The following is a 5,500-nucleotide window of genomic DNA, read 5'->3' as shown; positions in this document are numbered from 1 at the left end:
AGTGACTTCCACTACAAAAATAAAATCTCCCTCTATTTTCCCATCAGTTTACCAATGCTCTCACTGAACTTCAAATATTATTTTATACATGACCTAAACTAGAACTCCCTGTTACTACTTATGAAGTATCTGTGGATTTATAGTGGTATTTTTAGTGGTAACCATTGATTCTCCTTATATGGCAGCCAAGGATGAAATTTCATTAACCTGAGCACTGCTGGATCAAACATGAGAAGTAGTGGAACCCCTTTGATAAAAACAAGTTAGGAAACACCTTGATTTAGCACTCCCCTTCTGTGGAGGGATAGAATGTAAGAAAATAAAGATAGTGCAGAAGGTAGTGTCACACCTGAGGAGTTGCAGCTGTACAAATCACCAAAGATTGGGAACAGGCCTGCCCTTAATAGGCCACAGCTGTGTCCAATAAGAAGAAGAGTGCTACAAAAGAGTTGGATTTTGTTGGTTGTGTGGTGAAAAAGGAGGAGTCAGTGCTGTGAGGAGTTGTCCATGAGAAATCACCAAGAAGGTATGGGAGCTTTCATGATAAGATGGCAACACTTAATTTAGCACTCCCCTTCTAAGGAATAAATAGCCCCAGTCCAAACCAAGCTGACATAAATTGAACAACTTTCATTTCTGATATCAAATATCAACTTGCATGTTCTGATATCAAAGTTGTGACTGCTAATCATGGTGAATTAGGTGTAATCCAGATATGCTTCTTTGTCCTTCAATGTAAATACTGTCTTTCCATCTCCACTGGGGGGTGGGATATGCTTTATTAATAGTATTGTTTTTGATAAATGGCAGTGTTTAGAATACCTTGAAGTATTTCCTGGTAAATAAATTCCATTGTAATGGCAAAAAAAAGAAGTCTCCTACTGAATTCAGTACTCCATCTACCAGGCATTGTAGAAGATAAAAGAAGGGATTTTCTGGAAACAGAGCACTGGTAATTAGTAAAGCTTCATCATACACTGCATCTACACTAGGAAGGCACTTGCTCAGCAGGACAAAGTCTGTACCTGCAGAGCTCCTCATGTCCCAAGGGTCACCCCAACAGCTCCTGTGGGGCCAGGGCTCCCCAGTCCCCTCATTCCTTAGAGGGTTACACAGAGCACAGGTTCCTCCACGTTCCCAGCTGGAGCCCAGCCAAGCAATTGGGGCTGTCCCATCAACAGGTCAATATTTGATCCTCAGCAAGGGCCAATGTGAGGGCACACAAAATAGCTCTCTTTGCTGTCAGTGCTGCTGTTAGGCTTTAAAATACTTTCTGAAGACAAAACTGTGGTGTAAAATATATCTATGGATGTTACTTGCCAGAATTCCTCGTGAATAAACTGCACTTCCTCTGTTTGAATTACAAATTGCTATAACATAATAGAGGAGATTGATGGATTGCACTGAAACTATGAGAAAAAGGAGAAAAGGCTGTGGTTTACAAGCTGTGTAGGAGGTCCACTCTAAGTCAACATGGAAGCTCTTAAATTTTATATGCAGGATTTCATAACCAGTATTTTGGATTGTTTCAAGTGATGCAATCAGAATTGTTTTGCTTCAAACCCACCTGATTTACTAATACTGACTAGAACTGTGACATAGCTGCATTTCAGACTGGATTTTTCAGATTACATTGATTTTAGATGTTGTATTGAGAACTTCAAAATTTTACAATTGGCCAAAATTACTTTAGATCCCCTGAATTTGTCATGTGATTATACTTTTCATGCTTAGCTGATGCAGGGGTAGCATGTGGGGGTGTTTCCCATAAATGCAATTAACACGCTTTTTTTAGCACAAATGATGAGGGCAAATCCCAGGCAATTTTTACAGCTTTGAGTTTTCAGAATATTCATTTCCTTAAAAAACTTCTCTGGTTCATCATAGTACCAGCTTATTGTTAATCTCAGAACTGTAGTTTTGATTTCTTTGTTTAACAGAAACATATGTTAAAAGAAATAATAATAGCAGTAACTCTTAACACACTTCTTATATTGAGAAAAGACCATTTAGAGAGGAGACTCAGCTGCTAAAGATACTTTTAGTACTTGGAAGTATATCCTGAAAGCCTGTTAAAGCTGTTTCTTTAAAGACAATACATAACAAGCTCCTCTTGTACCTGTGAACCCAGTGGTAACCACTATCAGCACACCAAGATCATTAAATCTAATATAATTGAATCTAATGTTATTGAGACTAAATATAGGTAAATAATACACATTCTAAACTGTGACATCTCTAGTCTGCCCCAGGTGCCTCCATTAAATAGTTGCAGGACAGAGCAGGAATAATCTGATCCTGTTTAACTGTTAGGGTTTCTTAGCAGCATTTTAGCTTGGCCACAGAAATATTGAGGATCTTCCATTGACTGGGAAGAGTAACTCCTGAGTGGGCATGCATGTGAAGAGTTTTATAGGGTGAAAAATGCTTAACTTATTTAACTAAAAACTGGGTAAACACCCATGGGGATACAAATTCCAAGCTAAGAGCCTTCTGAAGGTTTTAGAAGTAAGGGGGTAAAAGTGCTGAAATGAAGTCAAAATACCTCTACATAAAAGTGAAGTTTATAGGAGTATTCACTGTGGTCATTTTTTCCAGATTCAGCCTTATTCTAGATATTGTGCTTTATTTTCCTATGAAAATTGCTTTTTAAAATGCCATGTTAAAATATTTCTGCTAAGGGTAAGGGGATTAGATTAGTTTAGAAGTTTAACTGCTTCATTTATTTGTTTCAGCTTGAAAGAAGAAAACTAAAATCCCACTGCCCAGTATGCAGCTACATCTTGTTATGCAAAGTCATCCTCAGGTAATACCTGTGCCCATATAAAATAATAGCAGTTAAGGCAATTAGGAAAAAAGTATTTAAAACAGCAACAGCATGTGATACCAATTATGTTACAGCCAAAAATAATACTTTTTGGCATGGCATGTTTAAACTATGTTCTGTTAATGTTCCTTGAATATAGGCAGATTTCAATTTACACTTAGAAATATTTTTGAGAACTATTAGGAAAATATTTTGAAATTGCAATTTAAAAGCATGTGAAACGGGTTACCTCCCACAATTTTGTGAACTACTGTATAGCAGAGCTGCATTAGCTTTCCTGCAACTAATGAACCATTTCATTAATTACAGACATTCAAAACAGAAATTATTCCAAGGCAAGACAAATATTTACTATAAATAAAAGGGTCAAGAACTACAAAGTAGCCATTTTATTCTAAACCAGTTGTGTTTAATTGTTATGCTCTTTCTCCTCCAATTCAATTTGAAGCACATTAACTTGATTTCATACGTCAAAGCTGACAGCTGTAGGTGTACCCACCATGAGACTCCCACCAGGGACCAGGATCACTGGGAGATTTGCAGTGAAAGTGTTAACTATATTTAAAGGTGTTTATTAAACTCATGTGACTTGTTCTCAGGACAGGTTTTTCTCAGGAATACCTAGGAGGCACATTTCCAAAGGTTTCCCTTTGGTTGTCTCACTGGCAGAACCACTCTCAACTTCCCAGCAGAGCATCAGGATGAGCAGCCACTGAACCCTGTCAGCTGCCAGAGCAGTGGGAGGAGGAGGAGGAGCCCCTGACTCTTCCTCAGCTGTCTGACACCTGTAAAGAGCTGCTTCTCCATCTCCAGGGTTTGGTAGAAAGTGCTGGGGTAGAACATCCCCAGAGCTCCCTGTGGTGCGTCAGGCAGGCTGGCTGCTGCCTCAGTGCTGCTTCCTGCAGCTGTAAAAGCCACCAGTCCCATCCTGCCTTCAGGGATCAAGTACCAAAGACCTTTCTTTTCTTCTCATTTCATGTTGCCACTTTGCTGCTGTGTCTGGCTCAGCACAGACTGGGGCAAATCAGTGGCATTTTCATATAGATCTTGCTGTGAAGGAGCAAAATTTCTTCCTTTCCTTTCTAAAAGGAAACCTTCCAAAGTCCCCCACCCTGCAGGGAGAGCAGTGTCTGTTGAAGGTGAGGGCACTCTGACCTGCAACTTTTACCCAGGGCCAAGCTCTCTTCGCTGCCCCTCTACAAATATTCTGTTGTGTGTCTACTATTTTGTATGATGCTATTTTTGCTTGGTTTGGGTGATATATTTATTTTATAGCAGATAATATACAATCCTAAACAACATACCAGCATTTTCTTCTGTGAACTCATTAGAATGGTTTGTGTCAGTCACATGATGTTATTGATAGTTACATAATTGAATATTTTATATTAAGCATAATTTGCCTTCTACTTTCTTTTCTTTCTCCTCTTTGAATCACATCATTACCTCTCCAAAAGTCAGGCATGAGGGCAGGCAGATGCACTGACCATATAGATAGCAAGCAAGAAATCCTCAATGAAACAGGCACATAAAAGTTCCCCTAACATCTACCCTCATGTTTGTAACTAGAGTGTTTAGCATAATAAAGATAACAGCAGTAGATAAGTGGTTTATCTCCATGTATTGGCAAGAACAAAAGAGGATGATAAAGTATTGCTGCTAGCAAGAATCCAGAAAGTGCCACAAGGTATTCTGTATTACTTTGAGTCAGCTCAGTCATGTTCACAGGGATTTTTAACAAAAATGTGAAGAACAAGAAGAGGAACTTAGTGAAAGCAAATAGCTCAAGTGGGTTTTTGTGGAATGTGGGAAAGTTGTTAAAAGTCATATTAAAATCAACAAAAGCATTCAATACTTGTCTTGCAGAAGAAAGGTTGTGTTTAAGAGAAAGGGTCAGCTGTTAAAAAAAATATTTGGTCAACATGAAAAATTACAAATCTTTTCATCAGGAATTTGGGACTGAATGGATGAGGGTGTACAGACCTAACAGTGACAACTTTTACAGCTGAACAATGCTTTTGCAATGAAATCCTGGCTCCATTCAAATCAATGGCAAAATTCCCAACTGCTTCAATGGAGCCAGGATTTCATGTGTATCTGTCTTTTTTCATTCTTCCTTGATATTTGTATCCCATCTATCTGGCAGACTATTGTCTGTACAGGTCAAAATTAAAGCTTTCTATCCATATATGTCAGAGTTACTGTCTGTTTTCTCACCAAGGAAAAAAAAAGATGACAAAGTGTCGCACATACTTGCAGCGCTGTATCATTCACTTCATTGCTCAGAGTAAAAGAGAATTGTTTGCTGCATCTGCTAGGAGGACAAAATGTCAGGAAAAAAAGCTAAATGCTGCCTGTGTGTAATTCCTGACTCCAAAGCTTTTAAAGAGCTCTTATTTTCAGCTCTACATGTATTAAGTTTCGGATATGGGTGTCACGGGATTTAGGCAGGGGCAGAATTACCTCAATGCTGTCTCCTCTTAAAAATGCTTCCTGAATATGGAAAAGTATTGCATGGGCAGGAAGGAAGGTGACTTTCATCAAACAAATCTGTCATGCATTGAGACTATTTAACTCATCAAACAAACCCTGGTATTTGTGCCTCTGAATATAAGCATTAACCTAGAAAAATGAGAGAGATTAATGAAAATTCAAATTGAGAGAACGAAAATA

At 38.5% G+C, this 5,500-nt stretch overlaps 1 long non-coding RNA gene across 1 annotated transcript; it reads left to right on the top strand.

The window, feature by feature from the left end:
* Window positions 1-492: 492 nt before the first annotated feature.
* LOC132078301 (uncharacterized) lies at window positions 493-4,997 on the top strand. The gene is made up of 3 exons (XR_009419240.1): window positions 493-526; window positions 2,736-2,806; window positions 3,427-4,997. It is a non-coding gene; the product is annotated as an uncharacterized LOC132078301 (long non-coding RNA).
* The last annotated feature ends 503 nt before the right edge of the window (window positions 4,998-5,500 follow it).

Source organism: Ammospiza nelsoni, chromosome 11 (genome assembly GCF_027579445.1).
Source record: "Ammospiza nelsoni isolate bAmmNel1 chromosome 11, bAmmNel1.pri, whole genome shotgun sequence".
Lineage (NCBI taxonomy): Eukaryota > Metazoa > Chordata > Aves > Passeriformes > Passerellidae > Ammospiza > Ammospiza nelsoni.
The sequence above is the reverse complement of the archived record's forward strand: the minus strand, read 5'-3'. Positions and strand labels throughout refer to the sequence as shown.